This window comes from Natrix helvetica (genome assembly GCF_964273705.1).
Source record: "Natrix helvetica genome assembly, chromosome: 3".
Lineage (NCBI taxonomy): Eukaryota > Metazoa > Chordata > Lepidosauria > Squamata > Natricidae > Natrix > Natrix helvetica.
Window position 1 is genome coordinate 118,405,384 of NC_138549.1, and position 13,626 is coordinate 118,419,009.

A 13,626-nucleotide genomic window follows, 5' to 3' on the forward strand; every position below is an offset into this window, starting at 1 on the left:
AGTCTTTATTATCTTTAGCGGATACACAAACAGTGACATTTGAAACTCTCCAAGGTGCTTTAAAAGCAAAAGCCTCGTTTTTGCAAGAAAAAATTACATCTGCCCTTAAAGATGTGTCTGATGAAATGTCTGAAATTAAGGACTTAATTCAAACCCGCAATCAACAAATAAGAGGATATAGTGGATGCGTTTAAGGGTTTGTTTGCTTTTGTAACATCATTGGACGACAAGGTGGAAGAAATTACTCAGTCTAATGTGAATTTGGAGAATAAAGTTGATGAGATTAAAATCAAGATTGAAAATCAGAGGCAGAAGTTACAATGATACAATACAGAGCGATGGAATTTGCTTTGAGAATAAGAGGCCTGAAAGAAGATAACCAAGAAAATTTGAAAGAAATCTTTGCAGAAGCTTTTGCTTAGTTAATTGGTGAACCAAAAGCAGAATGTGATTGGCAGATTGAAAAAAATTATCGTGTTAATTCATGGATTGCCAGACAGAGACAACTACCAAGAGATATTGTAATCTACTTTGTTACCAGGAAAACAAGGAATGGAATATTACAAGTGACTTATGAAAGCAAACTACAAGTGGCAGGACAGGAGGTGGCAGTAATGAAGGAAATTCCTTTTAAAATATTGAGATCCAGAAAGGATTATGCATTCCTAGTTGATGAACTTAGAAATCGTCAGCTACAGTATAGATGGGAGGCCCCAGCCAGATTGATGGTGAATTATTTAGAAGAAAGATATCGTCTTAATTCAGCTTGAAAGGCAAAAGATTTTTACAGTAATGTACTAAAGGCTGGATATCCACCATCCCCAGGATAAATCCAAAAGAAGAATCAGAAAAATAACAGGATATGAGATAGTAAAAAAGGTTATCCACTTAGGACTCTATGTTACAATTTTAAATGGGAGATTACATAAGTATAATTATGACCATTATGGCACAAAATATAGATAGAGATGGATAAAAGGGAGAACTTACAATAGTTTTTGCTGGGAAGGATAATAGTAGTAAAATGAAAGTCTTAAGTTTTTATTTTTTCTTTAAATGATACCAAGATTTTTTAAAAAAAGGAAAAAAAAGGATGCAAATATGGAAGAATGGTAGAAAGGTACTGATAATTTTGTCTAATAATCATGGGAATATGGGAAAAGATTGGGGTAAGAAATGAAAAACTTATGCAAGATTAAAACTTGATAGAGAGTTTTTATAAGATGTTTTATAGACGGTCTTTAGATCTTAAAAAGTTAGCTTGTGTGTATCCCAATTTATAATTTAAATGTTGGAAATGTGATTATGTTGATGCTATGTATGTGTGGTGGATTTTTAAAGAAGCTAAAGCATTTTGGATAAAAATATGGTGGATTATTTAAAATATTCTCAAAAAGAGGATAAAGTTCACTCTTCAGTTGTTTTTGCTAGGTATAATTACAGACTGTACAATTATAGAGACTAATTTGATTCTGAATTTGATAATGGCGACAAGATTGCTCGAAGAAGGAAAAATTGCTTAGTATTCAAGATTGGACGTTAAAAGTAGTTAATTTAGCAGAGACAGCTAAAATTTCAGCATATTGGAAAGACTATTCAGAGGAGAAACACAAGTTGGAATGGAGAAGATGGATTGACTATATTCAAATAAACATTGGACTAAGGAACTTCAATTAGCTTATGAATGAATAAGGAATGTTATAGTTTATCCAAACTTAGCTTAATAAAAGGGGAGTTAAAGTGTAAGAGGGAGGTAAGATGTTATAGTTAGTTAGCTTATGTTAGTGTATGATTGTTAAATGTTTATACCCTGTATTTTGCTCTGGGAAGTTGGGGGGAGGGAGGGTTGGAGGGGTGGCAGGGTTGGGGTGGAGGGAGGGAAGGGGAAATATCTGTAAATTCTACTAAAACTTTTCAATTAAAAAAAGAGAACCAAGAAGTGAGATAAAGCTCATACAAAAAGGAATAAACCCTACATACATTAGAGCTAATGGTTGTCTGGGGAAAACAAAAACTAAAAGGACTTGTGAAAAGGTTTCACTAAAACTTGTTGGAAGAGGTGACACCCTAGAAAAGAAGAGAAGGTGACATTTTAGCGGAAGGTGAATAATGAGGAATGTGCAGCTTAATAACTATGCAATAAGGTTAAATTAATAGGATTAACTATGTAATGGTATTTTTTCTTGCTTAAATAAGAATGAAATGTTAAAAATTATTCAGTACAAAAAGAATGTCTGAGACTTGGGCATATCCAGGTTTGATATTTCCCCCTCTTATCCCCTATAGCTCGTGCAATGAAGTCTCTATGCTACATGACAGATTTTCATTGTTTGGTTTGTCACTGTCTGACCACACAATGATCCACAATAAAGAGCCACAACGCAATCTTCCTTTCCCTACAGTTACTCTTCCCCAAGTCCCTTTATCTGTCTTCCTTTGTGCCGAAAGAGAACTTGAATGGTGCCACAATAGGAGTTGGAGATGTATTTGGGATAGATTAGTAGCTTCTCCTCTTTTGGTGCCTCAGGAAGTGTTTCTCTCCCTCTTGACCTCTCTCCTTAAAAATCACATTTTCTCTCTTATGTCTTTACCAAAGAACAAATTCACAAAGGCTTTGCTTTGGTCTTGTCCAGTGTAGATCAAGAGAATGTAGAGGAATATATATTTAGTGTTAGAAAAGGACTGTAAGTGAAGAGTGCATGGATATATTCTTTTTAATGATGGTGATTGCTCTAAGTAAAGCTCTAAGATGAATTCTGAATATGGTCCTTCTGTTAGATCTTTCTTTATTTTAAATGACAGTAATGAGCTTGAAAATTCACATCTTCATTAGATGTGTTCGTAGTTCATGCTACCAATGTTAAAGCAATATATATATTTTCTCCCTTTAGACTGAGCTATGAGCATGGTTATGAGCTGTGTAATGATAAGAAGAAAAATTGGTATGAAACATGCTTCTCAAGCAAGCTTCTTCCTTAATGAATTGTGTTTAATAGTACTGAAACTCCACTTCCAGCCGGCTTCTTCGGCATCTTGTTATTTTCTTCTACCAAATACCTTTATCTTTTGGAGCAAAATTACTGTCTGACTAAAAAAACAATTCTTTCTATTCATACATAAGGATAGCCCAAGTGGAATAGCTTGGATTGTAGTTTTGTGATGTTGTAATGGTTTTTCTTTGGCCACAAGTAGTTTTTTGATCTGCCTGAACAGGGATGAGAAGTATGTAGATTATGGATTTTGCTGAATTGCAGCATATAGAAGCTGAAAGCTAGAGTTAGATGTTCAGTGGCATCTGGAAAACCACAAGTTGATCAACGGTACTCCAGAAAGAGGTAGACTACTGGGCTAGATCAATCAAGAAACCACTGAAAGAAATGCAATCATACAATTTACTCAACTTTAAAAAGAAGAAATTGTTGGAGTTGCATATTAGACACAGAAAACACTCTACTTTCAGGATCCAAAAGGATCCAAAATAAAACTTTATTTTAGCTTTAGTTCGTTATTTATAAGTATCTTAAGCCACAAGGCAATGAACTTCATGATTTCCCCTATAATTATTACATTATTTATTTGTGTTATTTGTGAGAATATGCTAAATGTAAAACTAAAGGACCTGGAAAGTAATGGAGTTAATGTTTCTCCTATATCTTGATGGAATCAGAAGGTGTCACAAAACCAATCTGTAGGTGGCAAAATGCTGCCTTACCTGAATGGGGAGTAAATGTGGATGACTTTAATACGAACAATTTATTTCCTTTGAAACAGAAAGTTAGTATCAGAAACGAAAATTTGAAGAGATTACACTTCAGTTACCTTATGCTTAATTCTTGGTTGTAAAGCAATTATTTTCTATTAGGAAGCTTTTTTCAATGTTCTAAAGTTCACAGGAGGTCCCAAAAATCCTCTTTGGAAAGTGAAACTTAGAAGGTGGATAGCCTATTTACAAGGAGAGCTGGAAATGTAAGAAAGCTATGCTGCCTTATTTATTAATTAAATCGATTGCCACCCATCTCACCACAAGGTGATTCTTGATCACTTAAGAGACTGGGAGAAAGAATTAAATGATGTGCATAAGTGTAATTATATCAAAACTACTACAGAGGTGGGTTTCCGGACGCATTACTGCCGGTTCGGTGCACGCACGATTTGACAAAACATTCTTTTTCACTCTAAAGTTTTATTTAGCATGAAAGGAAAAGATTAAAAAGCTGCACAGAACACAGAAATACAGCAGCTTGGAAATTAAAAAAGAAAGAAGCAATATCTTGGAATAACACAAATTTTAAAAAATGTTGTCCAAATCTCTAAGGAGACTGGAGAGAGTTAAAAATATTATAGATCCCTGTCAGATTTAAGAAAAAAATACATCTTCATGTAATTACACAGCGTAAACTTAAGCACTCATTATTATAAGTTGTGCAGACTTATGAAGAAAATAAGACTTATTACAATGTTAAAATATAAATTAGAAACCTAGCAAACAGGTTCCTTCCTCTAGGTATTCTGTATTTCTGTAGGAATTTACGCATTCCTAGAGAAATAGAAGGCTTCCTGAAGAATATTGCCATCTGCTTCAACTTCCTGGACCTTTCCAGCTCCTTGGGAGATTCTCAATGATGATCAAAGGCTGCTGGGAATCACTGAAACCTGTAGTATATCCAGCCTCTCATCACTCCATTTTTTTCTCAGTCCCTCTTTTTTTAAACAAAGACCATTTTTTCTTATATCCAGCAGAGGGTGGGGTTGAGGTAATTCAAATCTGAACCCATGAATGTGGCAGAGAATTATAGCTCACTTGCAGGAAAATGGCATTAAAAATAATCTCTGGTGGTAGATATTTTGTCACTTTTTAGACAGATGAAGTTTTGAGCTCCGTTTTGGACAGATGGTATTCTGCTGATTTGCCCCAGTTCTGGTGAACTGGTAGTGGCGACGATGGGAGGCTCCACCTACCTTCATACATGTCATCATGGACACACTGCGCATGTGCAGAAGTGCCACAGGTGCGCTCCCGGTTCCGAACTGGTAGTAAAAGTAAGCATTTCATGCCAGGTTTTGGGCATATGGAGGGTTTTTTCTTACCTTGGTTATATCCACAAATATTCCCTCAACAGATTGTGGTTTCTGGATGATAAGGTTGGTAATTAATGTATATATATAATAAAAAGCATCTTTTCAGGATTTCCAGCCTATTGGCTTCTTAAACATAAAGTATACTATAACTTGAGTTTTCAGAGTTTAGAATTGTGTGCATTTTCTCATTTAGTCTGGGTTACTAAAACTCTTTTAATTATTAGGGGAAGTACATTAGGGGTGATACCAAATATGTTGATACTGAATATGTTAATTTCTTAATTTGGAACACTTAGAATGGCTCAAACTCCTTCAGCATCCTTATTTGGCTTCTACAAGTTAACTGTGTAATTTAATAATATTTAGGTATAGACATATACATATAAATACTGTATTATATACAGCAGCAGTCCCCAACCTTTCTAGCTCTGAGAAGCTGTGGCGACGGCCGTCGGGGGAAGAGATAGTTTCACGTGCATGCACTTGCACAAATGCAGCTTCACACGTTTGACTGCTGTTTCTGCGACCCGGTTCCAAATAGGTGGTGGATCAGAGGTTAGAGACCTCTGATATACAGTTTATGTAATACTAATACTACTATACACATATTTATGTCTCTGTCTTTATCAATTTCATCCCTTATCTATCTGTTTATCATTTACTACCGACCGACCGACCGACCGACCGACCGACCTGCCTGCCTACCTATCTATCTATCTTATGTCTATCATCACCAGCCATTTGTCTGGAACGGTATAGGGTTTCCTGCCTAGGCAGGGGGTTGGACTAGAAGACCTCCAAGGTCCCTTCCAACTCTACTATTGTATTGTATTGTATATGTCTATCATCTACACACACACACACACAAGACACAGTATATGGTGTTTTTGCTGCTCTCTGTGGTTGTTTGGTTGCATATATTACTGTCAGGCCTGCAGTTAGATTCCTTTTTAGGATCTTTGGCCTGCCACACACTCTATTATTTCATTATGCTGTTTCATTAGTGTAGTAATTGGTAGGGGGAATAGAAAGGAGTAGAATTGTGAGAGATTTCATTAGGGTTTTTTTGCTGTTTAAAGCCAAGATTTGTTCTCTTCAAGATCACTTAAAGTGAATTCATAGTAATGACAATTAATAAGGAAAATAATGAGTTACCCAGATATGCTGATAAGCCTGTATTTTTCATTTCCAATCACCAATTCTGTTTTCAACTACTTCTCAATATTTTTTTCTATAAACATTTTAATGTTTTACTGATACCAGTTTCTTCCAAACATTTGATGATCCAACTATGCCTTTTTATAATGAACCAGACATATATAAATAGGTTTTTCATCTTTCATAATACTCCAAAATTATTTTGTCAATTGGAAGTTGATCTTGTTTTCATATGTAAGGTATGGTTGATTAGAAAGCTTAGTTTGTAGAAGGCAAACACGAGATTGTTTCTTGTCTCTCTGTAGCCCCCTCTAAATGTTCTTAGCATTCTAGTCTTCTTCCTGAATAGGTAGGCAATATTTGCTAGAACTTTCCACAGGGAATATGTGAGGCCCAGAAACATTTGTATAAATAAAGATTATGATACAATGCCAGCTTTCCATTTATTTTCAATTTTTTAAAAAGGAAGGAAGTGAACTTGGCAGATATCTAAGGAAGTCTCTGCAGGGACCTTGTTACCCTTGGGCATAACATTACTTGTCCCTGAGGAAGGGAATGGCAGAATATAGAGATTCCCAAGGTATAAAACTATATAACTGTACACCAGGGAGATTTAAGATTGCTTCAAGAAGTTTAATGTTTCCTGTTGCTTTTATAAATCTAACTTAATTAATGCAAACAAGGTTTGTATGTTACACTATTGTTTCATTATACAGTAAATGGTTTGCTATGTCATAGCTGGCTGGACTTACATAATATGCTAAACCAATTGCCATGGTTTACAATAAGTATGTTTACATGTTGTATTAAATCATAATGTAATTGAATTATTTGTGACTTAATGTGATATCTGAACTCAGCCATTATTTAAAAATAAGTATGATTTAAAGCTTAAGAGTTCTTTTTAGATTGAATAAGCAAATCATAGTTTACATTATCATAGCTTACGGTAATGTATGATTCATATTCTGACAACATTGCTTTTAAGATTTTAATGAATATATGTAAGTTGTTGAAATAAGTTGTCAGCTTTCCTGAATTAGCAATTAAGAGGTTTCTACTGTTGACAGCCATTGTGCTATACTAGTAAAAATGTTGGCCAGTGCCAGGGAGACCATTCTTAACTATAGCAGCTCACATTGTTGTTTCTTTTTAGCCTCACAGGCTGGTTGATTGGGAAGAACTGAAGAAGGGAACACTCTGCACACTGTCTTGATAAAACTCTGACACAAATAGAATTGTTAAACAGTGACTCATATCTGGAGTTGTGGCAATTTCCCACTTTTATTAACCAGCAGATTTTCTTAGAAAGTACAGTTGGAATCAGAACCTAGAATTTTAACAGATAGCACATTTAGTTTTGAATTGTGGACTAAGAGTGTGGAGACCTAGATCCAAGTCTAGATTCAGCTGTTAAATTTCTTCAGGTACTTCTTCTCCTTTATAGTATGTAAAGTTGCACCATGCAGATAATTCTTGAATTAGAAACATAATGGACCCTGCCCATTACAGTTGTAAGTTGTAATGGTCATAAAACAGATTGGTCCCATGACAGAGCCAATTTTACAATGTTTTTTGCAGGGGTTATCAAGCAAATATGGTGATCAGAAGTGCAAATGTTCTAGATGTTGAGAAAATGTCACAGCCGTTAAGCAAACCCATTTTTCACTATGATGCATTTTTGCCAAAACTGACGTATCTGCTTTTCAGCAGAATTGTTACTAGGCAACCAGTTGTGAATTGAGGACTACCTGTAAATGTATATGTTACTGTTAAAGTGCAATAAATTTTGATGGCCAGGAATATCAGATTGTTTAAAATATGAATGAAATTTTAAATAAAATATTAACTATTAAAGTTGCTATTGCTCATATAAGAATGACAGTGTCGGTTTCACTTAACATCATATTATAGACAAAGTGAAATAAATTGACATTAATTGATTAATGCTTTCAGATTGTGATCAGATTATTCTTTTCGCTAAAAAAACTGTCAATTTTCTAAAATTTGATGGTTTTATATTCATTATGTCAAAATGGTGTAATTGTCAGATTTTGATGAGGAAGCCAACACTAAGTTCCACTCAGTCATAACATTCAGAATTACCATAAAATAAATTGAACTAAGAGATAGTAACTTGTCCAATGTATTTTACGATAATGCTTTGAGGAGAAAATGAGATTCTAATGCTAGTCTCATGGATTTTTTTTAAAGAGAAGCCAAGATATAAATTATGTCTTTGTTACTGCAAAAAAAAATGCAGCATGGATTATCCATGTATTTTAAGAATATTTAATTAAAAGCATTGTAGCAATTTTTCTGTGGGTGATAGGGAAATAAAACATCCTTCTATTTATTCCTTTAATTTTATAGCTATTGCTTTAAGCCAGTGATGGCTAACCTTTTTGTCATTACGTTCCGAAAGCGCATGCATTCCCATAATGCAATGCACGTGCCCCCTGCGTGCCCCACCCACCACACATGAGCAGTCCCAGTTCCTTATGTTATGATGAGATTTATTATTTTTACTTATTTTTATTCCTCCTTTATTATTTGTATAAATAACTTAAGGCAGCAAACATACCTAATACTCCTTCTTCCTCCTATTTCCCCCCCAACAAACTTGCCAGGTGGTTTGGGTTGAGGGAGAGCGGCTGGCCCAAAGTCACCCTGCCAGTTTTCATGTCTAAGGTGGGACGAGTTCACAGTAGCCTGCTTTCTAGCCTGGTGTCACTAGACCAAACTGGCTTTCCAGAGATTACCAAAATTGGGGATTATAGCTACAGATATTAACATGAATCAGTTCAATCACTTGAATAAAAGAATGTAGGATGTTTTCCCCAAGTATCTCTCATTTAGCAAGATATTAAAATAGAAGAAGGATAGGATTTAGCACTGCTTTGCTTGAACTGGAGGTTGGTTTGGGATCCTTCCTGTGCAGCCTTCTGGCTTTATGATGAACCTGCCTGGGAGATTTTCTGGAGTAGCAACGAGAAAGGGGTACAGGAGAAGGAGTTAGCAATGGTTGGGTTTTCTTCTTGTTTCTCCAAAATGGGAGCCTTAGCTGGATTTGGTGCCTTCCTTCAACAGGAGGAATATCCATTTCAGACCCCAAAGCCATTCTTTCTCACAAAGGACAGGAATTACTTCCCAGGAATCATCATAGCACTGGTTAAGTGCTTTTACTCATATGGGAATATAATTAAGTTATTGCAAATAGTTCAGAAACTTAATCTGTTAATGAGATCCTTCAGGCTGCAATTGTATGCTCAAAACCACCAGTCAGCATTCTTGACTATATTTACCTATTTATTAATTATATTTGTAATATAGAATAGAATAACAGAGTTGGAAGGGACCTTGGAGGTCTTCTAGTCCAACCCCCTGCCTAGGCAAGAAGCCCTACACCACTTCAGACAAATAGTTATCCAACATCATCTTTAAAACGTCCAGTGTTGGAGCATTCGCAACTTCTGGAGGCAAGTTGTTCCACTCATTAATTGTTCTGTCAGAAAATTGCTCCTTAATTCTAAGTTGCTTCTCTCCTTGATTAGTTTCCACCCATTGCTTCTTGTTCTACCCTCAAGTGCTTTGGAGAATAGTTTGACTTTCTCTTCTTTGTGACAACTCCTGAGATATTGGAACACTATCATGTCCTTCTTTTCATTAAACTAGACATACCCAGTTTCTGCAACCGTTCTTCATGCTTTAACCTCCAGTCCCTTAATCATCTTTGTTGCCCTTCTTTGCACTCTTTCTAGAGTTTCCACATCTTTTTTACATTGTGGCGATCAAAACTGAATGCAGTATTCCAAGAGTGGCCTTACCAAGGTATTATAAAGTGGTATTAACACTTCACGTGATTTTGATACGACTTTATGCCTTGGTAAGGCCACACTTGGAATACTGCATTCAGTTTTGGTTGCCACGATGTAAAAAATATGCTGAATGGTCTTGTACTGTATGTGAATGCTATCATTTAGATTTTCTTCTTGAAATCATTAGGAACTTACTGCAATAACGCAGAGAACAGCAAAATGAAGAATATTGCATTCATGGGAGGAAGAGCCAACGTTGCGACGATACGGACATGTGGTCTCGATGCTCCGAGACCGCAGCTGATACTTTTGCCTCTGGGTGGTCCAATCGGACCTAAACCGTCCCGCAGAGATGGTGAACAGGAAGAATACGTCTTGCTGATCTCAGGGACATGGCAAAGTCCCTGATTGATCCAAGAGAAATTCTTCAAGCCAGCGACAAATAATCCAACCATTAGGCTGATGAAGTCGGGGCGGCTCCAAAACAGAAGGATACGGAACGAGAAAGTGTTTCCAGATGGTGAGGAATTTTTACCGTTTTAAAAGAGACTGCCTATAAAAAACTTAAAATTTATTTAAATTGGAGAACAGAAGAAATAAGTGGTGGAATTAAGTTTGGAATAGTTTTGGACAGTGGGTTATCTTACTTTTTAAATGTTATCTTCATGGATGGAATTTATGCAAGCCTTTTATTTATTTATTTATTTATTTATTTATTTATTTATTTATTTATTTATTATTAGCGTTTATATACCGCCCCCTCTCCCGAAAGGGACTCGGGGCGGTGTACAGTCCGTACCAAAATGCAACAGATTAAAACGTAGAAATAACTATATAAATACATGTATAAGAGGAGGGTAAAATATGCCAAACTGTACAGCTAATAAATAAATCAATACAAAAGTTTAAAATATCAAGTTAAATTTAAAACAATATCCCTCTAAAAACCAGTAAGAATGTGTATGCCAGGAGGTAGACGTTAAAGTTATGCCAAACCAGCCAGTCGGAACAGGTGTGTTTTCAGTTTCTGTCGGAAGGAGCGGAGGTCAGTAGTGGTTCTAATATCGGGGGGGGAGGTCATTCCAGAGGGTTGGGCCCATCACAGAGAAGGCCCTACTCCTTGGAGTCGCCCGTTGGCATTGCCTCGTGGACGGCACCAGGAGAAGGCCCTCCCTGTGAGAGCGGATTGGCCGCAGGGATGTATGTGGGAGGATGCGATCCCGCAGGTAACTAGGCCCTATGCCATGGAGCGCTTTAAAGATGGTGATCAAAACCTTGAAGCGCACCCGAAAGACCACAGGTAGCCAGTGCAGCTCGCGCAGGAGAGGTGTTACGTGGGAGTACCTAGTACTCCCCATGACTACCCGCGCGGCTGCGTTCTGGACTAGCTGCAGTCTTCGGGCGCGTCCCAAGGGAAGCCCCATGTAGAGAGCGTTACAGTAGTCCAGGCGAGACGTCACCAGTGCATGAGTGACTGTGCGTAGGGCATCACGGTCCAGAAGGGGGCGCAATTGGCGCACCAGGCGAACCTGGTGGAACGCCCCCCTTGCCACGGCTGCCACATGATCATCCATTGACAGCCGGGCGTCTAGGAGGACGCCCAAATTACGCGCCCGTTCCACAGGGGGCAATTGTTCACCCCCTATGGCCAGTGATGGAATCAACTGGCTGAACCGAGGCGCCGGTAGCCACAGCCACTCAGTCTTGGAGGGGTTGAGTTTGAGTCTGTTGTCCCCCATCCAGACCCCGACGGCTTCCAAACACCGGGACATCACTTCGACAGCCTCGTTGGGGTGGCTTGGGGTTGAGATGTACAACTGAGTATCATCAGCGTACAGATGGTACTCAACCCCAAAACCACGGATGATCTCACCCAGCGGCTTCACATATGCGTTGAACAGAAGGGGCGAGAGGACCGACCCCTGCGGCACCCCACAAGAGAGTGGCCTCGGGGTTGACCTCTGCCCCCCAGTCAACACATATTGCATCCGGCCGGAGAGGTAGGAGCCGAACCACCGTAAAACGGTGCCTCCAACTCCCATCCCCTCCAGCCGGCGCAGTAGGATACCATGGTCGATGGTATCAAAAGCCGCTGAGAGGTCTAATAGGACCAGGATAGAGGAGCAACCTCTATCTCTGGCCCTCCAGAGATCATCCACCAACGCGACCAAGGCTGTCTCGGTGCTGTGCCCGGGTCGGAAGCCGGACTGGCGTGGGTCTAGATATACGGATTCGTCGAGGCGACGTGGAAATTGCTGCGCCACCACATTCTCAACAACCTTCGCTAAAAAGGGGAGGTTGGAGACTGGACGATAATTAGCTAGCTCCGTTGGGTCAAGTGAAGGCCTCTTGAGCAGGGGCCTCACCACCGCCTCTTTCAAGGCAGTCGGTAAGGAACCCTCGCTCAATGAGGCGTTCACCAGGCCCAGAAGCCAGCCTCGCGTCACCTCCCAGGATGCCAGTACCAACCAGGAGGGGCACGGGTCCATTGAACATGTGGTGGGTCGCAGCCGTCCACGCAACCTGTCTAAGTCCTCGGGGGCAACAGAGTCAAACTCCTCCCAGAGTGGGCTCACAAGACTCACTGATGTCGGCTCGTCCGGTCCACTGAGGGGGGCCCATCCGCTCCGGATCTGAGCGACTTTGTCTTGCAGATATTCCCCAAACTCCTCTGCTCTTCCCTGCAAGGGTGCCTCCCGCGTCTCCTGCGACAGGAGAGAGCGGGTCACCCTAAACAGGGCGGCAGGGCGGTTATCCGCAGACGCAATGAGAGCGGCACAATGTCTACGTTTGGCCGCTCTCAGTGCCACAAGGTAGGTCCGTAAATAGGCTCTTACCTGTGTTCGGTCAGATTCGGAGCGTGAGGACCTCCACCTGCTCTCTAGACGTCTCCTATGGCGCTTCATCACCCTAAGCTCCTCGGTATACCAGGGAGCCCGGGTGGGTCATTGCCGTAGGAGAGGTCGCAGAGGCGCAACCCGGTCCAAGGCCCCCGCCGTCGCCCTATTCCAGGCGTCGACTAGGTCCTCCGACCGAGCGCGGGTCAGGGCTACAGGTAAAGGCCCAAGCTCCGTCTGGAACCTGTCCGGTTCCATCAAGTGCTTGGGGCGGTACCAGCTTGAACAAACTGGCTCTGCCTCCTCGCGGTGGAGGGTAGCGCCAGGGAAGTCCAGCCGGAGACATGAGTGATCTGACCATGACAGGGGCGTAATCTCTAAATCCCCTATTCCCAGATCACTCGTCCACTGCTCAGATACAAAGATAAGGTCCAGTGTGTGGCCGCCTTCGTGTGTGGGGCCCTGAATTAGTTGGGTCAGGCCCATGGCTGTCATGGAAGCCATGAACTCCCGAGCCACCTCGGACGCTGCTCCCGTCGACGGCAGGTTGAAATCCCCCATAACCAGAAGTTTGGGTATCTCAACCGCCGTCTCCGAGACCAGCTCGAGGAGCTCGGGCAGGGCCGCTGACGTATAGCGAGGAGCCAAGTATACAATCAGCAGACCCCACTGCCTCCCTGGGCCCCATTTCATACCCAGCGACTCACACCCGGGTATCTGAGGAACAGTGAACT